Genomic DNA, 13,263 nt, shown 5'->3' with positions numbered 1-13,263 from the left:
GGCACCTGAGAGCCCAAGGCTGCCACCTTTTCCCTGGGTGCAAAGCTTGACTAGCATCTGATAAGAAATGTGTGTCCTTTTGCTTTCTATCTTGCAGGAATCAGCTGTTTCTCTTGTTAGCAACGAAAAGTTGCACGTTGCGAGTTGAGCTTCCCCTAAGGAACAAGGTTGTTTTTCACCGAGAAAGAAAGATCCAGTCCCGGATTCTCAGATGCATATTATTCACTTACCGAAGCCATAAGAAATATGTGTCCTGATGCCTTCTGTCTGACAGGAATCGACTCTTTCTCTTGTTAGCAACGAAAAGTTGCACTTTGTGAGATGAGCTTCCCCTAAGGAACAAGGTTGTTTTTAACCGAGAAAGAAAGATCCAGACCTGGATTCTCAGATGCATATTATTCTCTTACCGAAGCCATAAGAAATGTGTGTCCTTTTGCTTTCTATCTTGCAGGAATCAGATGTTTCTCTTGTTAGCAACGAAAAGTTGCACTTTGCGAGATGAGCTTCCCCTAAGGAACAAAGTTGTTTTTCACCGAGACAGAAAGATCCAGGCCTGGATTCTCAGATGCATATTATTCACTTACCGAAGCCATAAGAAATGGGTGTCCTGATGCCTTCGGCCTGACAGGAATCTACTGTTTCTCTTGTTAGCAAAGCAAAGTTGCACTTTGCTCGTTGAGATTCCCCTAAGGAACAACTGTGCTTTGCATCCAGAAAGAGAGATCCAGTCCTGGATACTCTGATGCATGTGATTCACTAGCCAGAGCCCTAAGAATACTGTGTCCTGATGCCTTCTCTCTGACAGGAATCGACCGTTTCACTTGTTAGCAAAGCAAAGTTGCACTTTGCTCGTTGAGCTTCCCCTAAGGAACAACAGTGTTTTGCACAGGGAAAGCAAGCTCCAGCCCTGGAGTTTTAGATGTATATGATTTACTTTCCAAAACCATAAGAAATATGTACCCTGATGTCTCCTGTCTGTCAGAAATCAAGAGTTTCACGTGTTAGAAGAGCAAAGGTGCACTTTGCCTTACGAGCATCCCGTAAGTAACAAATGTGTTTTCACCAAGAAAGAAAGCTCGAGACCTGCATTCTCGAATGCATATGATTCATTTATCAAAGCCATAAGAAATGTGTGTCCTAATGCTTTCTGTCTTGCAAGAATCAGCTTTTTCTCTTGATAGCTCGAAAAGTTGCACTTTGCGAGTTGAGCTTCCCCTAAGGAACAAGATTGTTTTTCACCGAGAAAGAAAGATCCAGTCCTGGATTCTCAGATGCATATTATTCACTTATCAAAGCCATAAGAAATGTGTGTCCTTTTGCTTTCTGTCTTGCAAGAATCAGATGTTTCTCTTGTTAGCAACGAAAAGTTGCACTTTGCGAGTTGAGCTTCCCCTAAGGAACAAAGTTGTTTTTCACCGAGACAGAAAGATCCAGGCCTGGATTCTCAGATGCATATTATTCACTTACCGAAGCCATAAGAAATGGGTGTCCTGATGCCTTCGGCCTGACAGGAATCGACTGTTTCTCTTGTTAGCAGAGCAAAGTTGCACTTTGCTCGTTGATATTCTCCTAAGGAACAACTGTGCTTTGCATCCAGAAAGAGAGCTCCAGTCCTGGATTCTCTGATGCATGTGATTCACTAGCCAGAGCCATAAGAATACTGTGTCCTGATGCCTTCTGTCTGACAGGAATTGACCGTTTCACTTGTTAGCAAAGCAAAGTTGCACTTTGCTCGTTGATCTTCCCCTAAAGAACAACAGTGCTTTTCACAGCGAAAGCAAGCTCCAGCCTTGGAGTTTTCTATGTATATGATTGACTATCCAAAAACCATAAGAAATATGTGCCCTGATGTCTCCTGTCTGTCAGAAATCAAGAGTTTCACGTGTTAGAAGAGCAAAGGTGCACTTTGCGATAGGAGCTTCCCGTAAGTAACAACTGTGTTTTCACCGAGAAAGAAAGCTCCAGACCTGCATTCTCGAATGCATATGATTCACTTATAAAAGCCATAAGAGATGTGTGTCCTTATGCTTTCTGTCTTGCGAGAATCAGATGTTTCTCTGTTAGCAACGGAAAGTTGCACGTTGCGAGTTGAGCTTCCCCTAAGGAACAAAGTTGTTTTTCACCGAGACAGAAAGATCCAGGCCTGGATTCTCAGATGCATATTATTCACTTACAAAAGTCATAAGAAATGTGTGCCCTTATGCTTTCTGTCATGCAAGAATCAGCTGTTTCTCTTGTTAGCAACGAAAAGTTGCACTTTGCGAGATGAGCTTCCCCTAAGGAACAACGTTGTTTTTCACCGAGAAAGAAAGATCCAGTCCTGGATTCTCAGATGCATATGGGAATCTTTCAAAACCCATAAGAAGTGTGTGTCCTGATACCTTCTTTCTGACGGGAATCGACTGTTTCACTTGATAGCAGAATAATGCTACTCTTTGCAAGCTGAACTTCTCCTAAAGAACAACTGTGCTTTGCATCCAGAAAGAGAGCTCCAGTCCTGGATTCTCTGATGCATGTGATGCACTAACCAGAGCCATAAGAATACTGTGTCCTGATGCCTTCTGTCTGACAGGAATCGACCGTTTCACTTGTTAGCAAAGCAAAGTTGCACTTTGCTCGTTGATTTTCCCCTAAATAACAACAGTGCTTTTCACAGCGAAAGCAAGCTCCAGCCTTGGAGTTTTCTATGTATATGATTGACTATCCAAAAACCATAAGGAATATGTGCCCTGATGTCTCCTGTCTGTCAGAAATCAAGAGTTTCACGTGTTAGAAGAACAAAGGTGCACTTTGCGATAGGAGTTTCCCGTAAGTAACAACTGTGTTTTCACCAAGAAAGAAAGCTCCAGACCTGCATTCTCGAATGCATATGATTCACATATAAAAGTCATAAGAAATGTGTGTCCTTATGATTTCTGTCTTGCAAGAATCAGATGTTTCTCTGTTAGCAACGAAAAGTTGCACTTTGCGAGTTGAGCCTCCCCTAAGGAAAAAAGTTGTTTTTCACCGAGAAAGAAAGATCCAGGCCTAGATTCTCAGATGCATATTATTCACTTACCAAAGCCATAAGAAATGTGTGTCCTGATGCCTTCTCTCTGACAGGAAATGACTGTTTCACTTGTTAGCAAAGCAAAGTTGCACTTTGCTCCTTGAGCTTCGCCTAATGAACAACAGTGTTTTGCACAGCGAAAGCAAGCTCCAGCCTTGGAGTTTTAGATGTATATGATTTACTTTCCAAAACCATAAGAAATATGTACCCTGATGTCTCCTGTCTGTCAGAAATCAAGAGTTTCACGTGTAAGAAGAGCAAAGGTGCACTTTGCGATACGAGCTTCTGTAAGTAACAACTATGTTTTCACCAAGAAAGAAAGCTCGAGACCTGCATTCTCGAATGCATATGATTCACTTATCAAAGCCAAAAGAAATGTGTGTCCTTATGCTTTCTGTTTTGCAAGAATCAGATTTTACTCTTGTTAGGAAGGAAAAGTTGCACTTTGCGAGTTGAGCTTCCCCTAAGGAACAAGGTTGTTTTTCACCGAGAAAGAAAGATCCAATCCTGGATTCTCAGATGCATATTATTCACTTACCAAAGCCATAAGAAATGTGTGTCCTTATGGTTTCTCTCTTGCAAGAATCAGATGTTTCTCTTGTTAGGAAGGAAAAGTTGCACTTTGCGAGTTGAGCTTCCCCTAAGGTACAAAGTTCTTTTTCACCGAGAAAGAAAGATCCAGTCCCGGATTCTCAGATGCATATTATTCACTTACCGAAGCCATAAGAAATGTGTGTCCTTTTGCTTTCTATCTTGCAGGAATCAGCTGTTTCTCTTGTTAGCAACGAAAAGTTGCACTTTGCGAGTTGAGCTTCCCCTAAGGAACAAGGTTGTTTTTCACCGAGAAAGAAAGATCCAGTCCCGGATTCTCAGATGCATATTATTCACTTACCGAAGCCATAAGAAATATGTGTCCTGATGCCTGCTGTCTGACAGGAATCGACTCTTTCTCTTGTTAGCAACGAAAAGTTGCACTTTGTGAGATGAGCTTCCCCTAAGGAACAAGGTTGTTTTTAACCGAGAAAGAAAGCTCCAGACCTGCATTCTCGAATGCAAATGATTCACTTATCAAAGCCATAAGAAATGTGTGTGCTTATGCTTGCTGTCTTGCAAGAATCAGCTGTTTCTCTTGTTAGCAACGAAAAGTTGCACTTTGCAAGATGAGCTTCCCGTAAGGAACAACGTTGTTTTTCACCGAGAAAGAAAGATCCAGTCCTGGATTCTCAGATGCATATTATTCACTTACCGAAGCCATAAGAAATGTGTGTCCTGATGCCTTCTGTCTGGCAGGAATCGAATCTTTCACTTGTTAGCAAAGCAAAGTTGCACTTTTCTCGTTGAGATTCCCCTAAGGAACAACTGTGCTTTGCATCCAGAAAGAGAGCTCCAGTCCTGGATTCTCTGATGCATGTGATTCACTAGCCAGAGCCATAAGAATACTGTGTCCTGATGCCTTCTGTCTGACAGGAATTGACCGTTTCACTTGTTAGCAAAGCAAAGTTGCACTTTGCTCGTTGCGCTTCCCCTAAGGAACAACAGTGCTTTGCACCGTGAAAGCAAGCTCCAGCCCTGGAGTTTTAGATGTATATGATTTACTTTCCAAAACCATAAGAAATATGTGCCCTGATGTCTCCTGTCTGTCAGAAATCAAGAGTTTCACGTGTTAGAAGAGCAAAGGTGCACTTTGCGATAGGAGCTTCCCGTAAGTAACAACTGTGTTTTCACCGAGAAAGAAAGCTCCAGACCTGCATTCTCGAATGCATATGATTCACTTATAAAAGCCATAAGAGATGTGTGTCCTGATGCCTTCTGTCTTGTAAGAATCAGCTATTTCTCTTGTTAGCAACGAAAAGTTGCACAGAAAATTGCACATTGAAAAGTTTGCGAGATGAGCTTCCCCTAAGGAAAAAGTTGTTTTTCACCGAGAAAGAAAGATCCAGTTCTGGATTCTCAGATGCATATGAGAATCTGTCTAAAGCCATAAGAAATATGTGTCCTGATGCCTTCTGTCTGACAGGAATCGACTGTTTCACTTGTTAGCAAAGCAAAGTTGCATTTTGATCGTTGAGCTTCCCCTAAGGAACAACAGTGCTTTTCACCGTGAAAGCAAGCTCCAGCCCTGGAGTTTTAGATGCATATGATTTACTTTTGAAAACCATAAGAAATATGTGCCCTGAAATATGTTTCCTTGGGCGCAAACATCAACGGCACGTACCACTTTCTTGTCCGGGAAAGTGCCGTTTTTCAGTCCTGAATACCAGACTGATGAAGACCCCTCACAGGGAAGAGGCTCCCAGGACAGAAAGCGATTGTTCTTTTTTTAGGGGTAATGGGGCCCATCATTGGCACCTGAGAGCCCAAGGCTGCCACGTTTTCCCTGGGTGCAAAGCTTGACGGTGCATACCCTGTGCGGGTCCGGGAAAGGGCCGTTTTTCAGCCCAGAATTCCAGACGGAAGTCGATTCTTCTCTGGGAAAAAGTGTCAGCACAGAAAGCCATTGTGCCTTTTCTAGAGGTAATGGGGTCCCATCTTTAGCACCTGAGAGCCCAAGGCTGCCACCTTTTCCCTGAGCGCAAATGTCGACGGCGCGTGCCACTTGCAAGTCCGGGAATGTGCTGTTTCTCATCCCAGAATTCCAGGCCAGCGAAGATTTCTCCCTGGGAAAAGGTGCCAGGACAGAAAGCGATTGTGCCTTTTCTAGGGTTAATGGGGCCCCAAAATTGGCAGCTGAGAGCCCAGGGCTGCCATCTTTTCCCTGGGCGCAAAGCTCGAAGGTGCGTGCCACATGCGAGTAAGGGAAAGAGCCGTTTTCAGCCCAGAATTCCAGACGAAAGTCAATTCCTCCCTGGGAAAAGATGTCAGGACAGAAAGCCATTGTGCCTTTCTAGGGATAATGGGGCCCCATCTTTGGCACCTGAGAGCCCAAGGCTGCCACGTTTTGCCTGGGCGCAAAGCTCGATGGCGCGTTCCACTTGCGGGTCCGGGGAAGTGCCGTTTTTCAGCCCAAAATTCCAGACGGACGAAAATTCCTCCCAGGGAAAAGGTGCCAGGACAGAAAGCGATTGTGCCTTTTCTAGGGTTAATGGGGCCCCAAAATTGACACCTGGGAGCCCAAGGCTGCCACCTTTTCCCTGGGCGCAAAGCTCGACGGAGTGTTCCACGTGCGGGTCCAGGAAAGTGCCATTTTTCAGCCCAGAATTCCAGACCTATGAAGATTCCTCAGAGGGAAAAGGTACCAGGAGACAAAGCCATTGTGTATTTTGTAATGCTAATTGGGCCCCATCATTGGCACCTGAGAGCCCAAGGCTGCCACCTTTTCCCTGGGTGCAAAGCTTGACTAGCATCTGATAAGAAATGTGTGTCCTTTTGCTTTCTATCTTGCAGGAATCAGCTGTTTCTCTTGTTAGCAACGAAAAGTTGCACGTTGCGAGTTGAGCTTCCCCTAAGGAACAAGGTTGTTTTTCACCGAGAAAGAAAGATCCAGTCCCGGATTCTCAGATGCATATTATTCACTTACCGAAGCCATAAGAAATATGTGTCCTGATGCCTTCTGTCTGACAGGAATCGACTCTTTCTCTTGTTAGCAACGAAAAGTTGCACTTTGTGAGATGAGCTTCCCCTAAGGAACAAGGTTGTTTTTAACCGAGAAAGAAAGATCCAGACCTGGATTCTCAGATGCATATTATTCTCTTACCGAAGCCATAAGAAATGTGTGTCCTTTTGCTTTCTATCTTGCAGGAATCAGATGTTTCTCTTGTTAGCAACGAAAAGTTGCACTTTGCGAGATGAGCTTCCCCTAAGGAACAAAGTTGTTTTTCACCGAGACAGAAAGATCCAGGCCTGGATTCTCAGATGCATATTATTCACTTACCGAAGCCATAAGAAATGGGTGTCCTGATGCCTTCGGCCTGACAGGAATCTACTGTTTCTCTTGTTAGCAAAGCAAAGTTGCACTTTGCTCGTTGAGATTCCCCTAAGGAACAACTGTGCTTTGCATCCAGAAAGAGAGATCCAGTCCTGGATACTCTGATGCATGTGATTCACTAGCCAGAGCCCTAAGAATACTGTGTCCTGATGCCTTCTGTCTGACAGGAATCGACCGTTTCACTTGTTAGCAAAGCAAAGTTGCACTTTGCTCGTTGAGCTTCCCCTAAGGAACAACAGTGTTTTGCACAGGGAAAGCAAGCTCCAGCCCTGGAGTTTTAGATGTATATGATTTACTTTCCAAAACCATAAGAAATATGTACCCTGATGTCTCCTGTCTGTCAGAAATCAAGAGTTTCACGTGTTAGAAGAGCAAAGGTGCACTTTGCCTTACGAGCATCCCGTAAGTAACAAATGTGTTTTCACCAAGAAAGAAAGCTCGAGACCTGCATTCTCGAATGCATATGATTCATTTATCAAAGCCATAAGAAATGTGTGTCCTAATGCTTTCTGTCTTGCAAGAATCAGCTTTTTCTCTTGATAGCTCGAAAAGTTGCACTTTGCGAGTTGAGCTTCCCCTAAGGAACAAGATTGTTTTTCACCGAGAAAGAAAGATCCAGTCCTGGATTCTCAGATGCATATTATTCACTTATCAAAGCCATAAGAAATGTGTGTCCTTTTGCTTTCTGTCTTGCAAGAATCAGATGTTTCTCTTGTTAGCAACGAAAAGTTGCACTTTGCGAGTTGAGCTTCCCCTAAGGAACAAAGTTGTTTTTCACCGAGACAGAAAGATCCAGGCCTGGATTCTCAGATGCATATTATTCACTTACCGAAGCCATAAGAAATGGGTGTCCTGATGCCTTCGGCCTGACAGGAATCGACTGTTTCTCTTGTTAGCAGAGCAAAGTTGCACTTTGCTCGTTGATATTCTCCTAAGGAACAACTGTGCTTTGCATCCAGAAAGAGAGCTCCAGTCCTGGATTCTCTGATGCATGTGATTCACTAGCCAGAGCCATAAGAATACTGTGTCCTGATGCCTTCTGTCTGACAGGAATTGACCGTTTCACTTGTTAGCAAAGCAAAGTTGCACTTTGCTCGTTGATCTTCCCCTAAAGAACAACAGTGCTTTTCACAGCGAAAGCAAGCTCCAGCCTTGGAGTTTTCTATGTATATGATTGACTATCCAAAAACCATAAGAAATATGTGCCCTGATGTCTCCTGTCTGTCAGAAATCAAGAGTTTCACGTGTTAGAAGAGCAAAGGTGCACTTTGCGATAGGAGCTTCCCGTAAGTAACAACTGTGTTTTCACCGAGAAAGAAAGCTCCAGACCTGCATTCTCGAATGCATATGATTCACTTATAAAAGCCATAAGAGATGTGTGTCCTTATGCTTTCTGTCTTGCGAGAATCAGATGTTTCTCTGTTAGCAACGGAAAGTTGCACGTTGCGAGTTGAGCTTCCCCTAAGGAACAAAGTTGTTTTTCACCGAGACAGAAAGATCCAGGCCTGGATTCTCAGATGCATATTATTCACTTACAAAAGTCATAAGAAATGTGTGCCCTTATGCTTTCTGTCATGCAAGAATCAGCTGTTTCTCTTGTTAGCAACGAAAAGTTGCACTTTGCGAGATGAGCTTCCCCTAAGGAACAACGTTGTTTTTCACCGAGAAAGAAAGATCCAGTCCTGGATTCTCAGATGCATATGGGAATCTTTCAAAACCCATAAGAAGTGTGTGTCCTGATACCTTCTTTCTGACGGGAATCGACTGTTTCACTTGATAGCAGAATAATGCTACTCTTTGCAAGCTGAACTTCTCCTAAAGAACAACTGTGCTTTGCATCCAGAAAGAGAGCTCCAGTCCTGGATTCTCTGATGCATGTGATGCACTAACCAGAGCCATAAGAATACTGTGTCCTGATGCCTTCTGTCTGACAGGAATCGACCGTTTCACTTGTTAGCAAAGCAAAGTTGCACTTTGCTCGTTGATTTTCCCCTAAATAACAACAGTGCTTTTCACAGCGAAAGCAAGCTCCAGCCTTGGAGTTTTCTATGTATATGATTGACTATCCAAAAACCATAAGGAATATGTGCCCTGATGTCTCCTGTCTGTCAGAAATCAAGAGTTTCACGTGTTAGAAGAACAAAGGTGCACTTTGCGATAGGAGTTTCCCGTAAGTAACAACTGTGTTTTCACCAAGAAAGAAAGCTCCAGACCTGCATTCTCGAATGCATATGATTCACATATAAAAGTCATAAGAAATGTGTGTCCTTATGATTTCTGTCTTGCAAGAATCAGATGTTTCTCTGTTAGCAACGAAAAGTTGCACTTTGCGAGTTGAGCCTCCCCTAAGGAAAAAAGTTGTTTTTCACCGAGAAAGAAAGATCCAGGCCTAGATTCTCAGATGCATATTATTCACTTACCAAAGCCATAAGAAATGTGTGTCCTGATGCCTTCTCTCTGACAGGAAATGACTGTTTCACTTGTTAGCAAAGCAAAGTTGCACTTTGCTCCTTGAGCTTCGCCTAATGAACAACAGTGTTTTGCACAGCGAAAGCAAGCTCCAGCCTTGGAGTTTTAGATGTATATGATTTACTTTCCAAAACCATAAGAAATATGTACCCTGATGTCTCCTGTCTGTCAGAAATCAAGAGTTTCACGTGTAAGAAGAGCAAAGGTGCACTTTGCGATACGAGCTTCTGTAAGTAACAACTATGTTTTCACCAAGAAAGAAAGCTCGAGACCTGCATTCTCGAATGCATATGATTCACTTATCAAAGCCAAAAGAAATGTGTGTCCTTATGCTTTCTGTTTTGCAAGAATCAGATTTTACTCTTGTTAGGAAGGAAAAGTTGCACTTTGCGAGTTGAGCTTCCCCTAAGGAACAAGGTTGTTTTTCACCGAGAAAGAAAGATCCAATCCTGGATTCTCAGATGCATATTATTCACTTACCAAAGCCATAAGAAATGTGTGTCCTTATGGTTTCTCTCTTGCAAGAATCAGATGTTTCTCTTGTTAGGAAGGAAAAGTTGCACTTTGCGAGTTGAGCTTCCCCTAAGGTACAAAGTTCTTTTTCACCGAGAAAGAAAGATCCAGTCCCGGATTCTCAGATGCATATTATTCACTTACCGAAGCCATAAGAAATGTGTGTCCTTTTGCTTTCTATCTTGCAGGAATCAGCTGTTTCTCTTGTTAGCAACGAAAAGTTGCACTTTGCGAGTTGAGCTTCCCCTAAGGAACAAGGTTGTTTTTCACCGAGAAAGAAAGATCCAGTCCCGGATTCTCAGATGCATATTATTCACTTACCGAAGCCATAAGAAATATGTGTCCTGATGCCTGCTGTCTGACAGGAATCGACTCTTTCTCTTGTTAGCAACGAAAAGTTGCACTTTGTGAGATGAGCTTCCCCTAAGGAACAAGGTTGTTTTTAACCGAGAAAGAAAGCTCCAGACCTGCATTCTCGAATGCAAATGATTCACTTATCAAAGCCATAAGAAATGTGTGTGCTTATGCTTGCTGTCTTGCAAGAATCAGCTGTTTCTCTTGTTAGCAACGAAAAGTTGCACTTTGCAAGATGAGCTTCCCGTAAGGAACAACGTTGTTTTTCACCGAGAAAGAAAGATCCAGTCCTGGATTCTCAGATGCATATTATTCACTTACCGAAGCCATAAGAAATGTGTGTCCTGATGCCTTCTGTCTGGCAGGAATCGAATCTTTCACTTGTTAGCAAAGCAAAGTTGCACTTTTCTCGTTGAGATTCCCCTAAGGAACAACTGTGCTTTGCATCCAGAAAGAGAGCTCCAGTCCTGGATTCTCTGATGCATGTGATTCACTAGCCAGAGCCATAAGAATACTGTGTCCTGATGCCTTCTGTCTGACAGGAATTGACCGTTTCACTTGTTAGCAAAGCAAAGTTGCACTTTGCTCGTTGCGCTTCCCCTAAGGAACAACAGTGCTTTGCACCGTGAAAGCAAGCTCCAGCCCTGGAGTTTTAGATGTATATGATTTACTTTCCAAAACCATAAGAAATATGTGCCCTGATGTCTCCTGTCTGTCAGAAATCAAGAGTTTCACGTGTTAGAAGAGCAAAGGTGCACTTTGCGATAGGAGCTTCCCGTAAGTAACAACTGTGTTTTCACCGAGAAAGAAAGCTCCAGACCTGCATTCTCGAATGCATATGATTCACTTATAAAAGCCATAAGAGATGTGTGTCCTGATGCCTTCTGTCTTGTAAGAATCAGCTATTTCTCTTGTTAGCAACGAAAAGTTGCACAGAAAATTGCACATTGAAAAGTTTGCGAGATGAGCTTCCCCTAAGGAAAAAGTTGTTTTTCACCGAGAAAGAAAGATCCAGTTCTGGATTCTCAGATGCATATGAGAATCTGTCTAAAGCCATAAGAAATATGTGTCCTGATGCCTTCTGTCTGACAGGAATCGACTGTTTCACTTGTTAGCAAAGCAAAGTTGCATTTTGATCGTTGAGCTTCCCCTAAGGAACAACAGTGCTTTTCACCGTGAAAGCAAGCTCCAGCCCTGGAGTTTTAGATGCATATGATTTACTTTTGAAAACCATAAGAAATATGTGCCCTGAAATATGTTTCCTTGGGCGCAAACATCAACGGCACGTACCACTTTCTTGTCCGGGAAAGTGCCGTTTTTCAGTCCTGAATACCAGACTGATGAAGACCCCTCACAGGGAAGAGGCTCCCAGGACAGAAAGCGATTGTTCTTTTTTTAGGGGTAATGGGGCCCATCATTGGCACCTGAGAGCCCAAGGCTGCCACGTTTTCCCTGGGTGCAAAGCTTGACGGTGCATACCCTGTGCGGGTCCGGGAAAGGGCCGTTTTTCAGCCCAGAATTCCAGACGGAAGTCGATTCTTCTCTGGGAAAAAGTGTCAGCACAGAAAGCCATTGTGCCTTTTCTAGAGGTAATGGGGTCCCATCTTTAGCACCTGAGAGCCCAAGGCTGCCACCTTTTCCCTGAGCGCAAATGTCGACGGCGCGTGCCACTTGCAAGTCCGGGAATGTGCTGTTTCTCATCCCAGAATTCCAGGCCAGCGAAGATTTCTCCCTGGGAAAAGGTGCCAGGACAGAAAGCGATTGTGCCTTTTCTAGGGTTAATGGGGCCCCAAAATTGGCAGCTGAGAGCCCAGGGCTGCCATCTTTTCCCTGGGCGCAAAGCTCGAAGGTGCGTGCCACATGCGAGTAAGGGAAAGAGCCGTTTTCAGCCCAGAATTCCAGACGAAAGTCAATTCCTCCCTGGGAAAAGATGTCAGGACAGAAAGCCATTGTGCCTTTCTAGGGATAATGGGGCCCCATCTTTGGCACCTGAGAGCCCAAGGCTGCCACGTTTTGCCTGGGCGCAAAGCTCGATGGCGCGTTCCACTTGCGGGTCCGGGGAAGTGCCGTTTTTCAGCCCAAAATTCCAGACGGACGAAAATTCCTCCCAGGGAAAAGGTGCCAGGACAGAAAGCGATTGTGCCTTTTCTAGGGTTAATGGGGCCCCAAAATTGACACCTGAGAGCCCAAGGCTGCCACCTTTTCCCTGGGCGCAAAGCTCGACGGAGTGTTCCACGTGCGGGTCCAGGAAAGTGCCATTTTTCAGCCCAGAATTCCAGACCTATGAAGATTCCTCAGAGGGAAAAGGTACCAGGAGACAAAGCCATTGTGTATTTTGTAATGCTAATTGGGCCCCATCATTGGCACCTGAGAGCCCAAGGCTGCCACCTTTTCCCTGGGTGCAAAGCTTGACGATGCATACCCTGTGCGGGTCCGGGAAAGTTCCATTTTTCAGCCCTGAATTCCAGCCGGATGAAGACTCCTCACAGGGAAGAGGCTCCCAGGACAGAAAGCGATTGTTCCATTTCTAGGGTTAATCGGGCTCCATCATTGCACCTGAGAGCCCAAGGTTGCCTCCTATACCCTGGGTGCAAAGCTCGACCATGCATGCTACGTGAGGGTCCAGGAAATTGCCGTTTTTCATTCCAGAATTCCAGACCGATGAAGATTCCTCCCTGGGAAAAGGTGCCAGGACAGGAATCGATTTCTCCTTTTCTAGGAGTAATGGGGACCCATCATTGGCACCTGAGAGCCGAAGGCTGCAACCTTTTCCCTGAGCGCAAAGCTCAACGGTGCGTGCCACTTGCGGGTCCAGGAATGTGCTGTTTCTCATCCCAGAATTCGGGGCCGATGAAGATTTCTCCCAGGCAAAAGGTGCCAGGACAGAAAGCGATTGTGCCTTTTCTAGGGTTAATGGGGCCCCAAAATGGACACCTGAGAGCCCAAGGCTGCC

This window comes from Pithys albifrons, chromosome 20, assembly GCF_047495875.1.
Source record: "Pithys albifrons albifrons isolate INPA30051 chromosome 20, PitAlb_v1, whole genome shotgun sequence".
Classification (NCBI taxonomy): Eukaryota; Metazoa; Chordata; class Aves; order Passeriformes; family Thamnophilidae; genus Pithys; species Pithys albifrons.
This window is presented reverse-complemented; position numbering follows the sequence as displayed.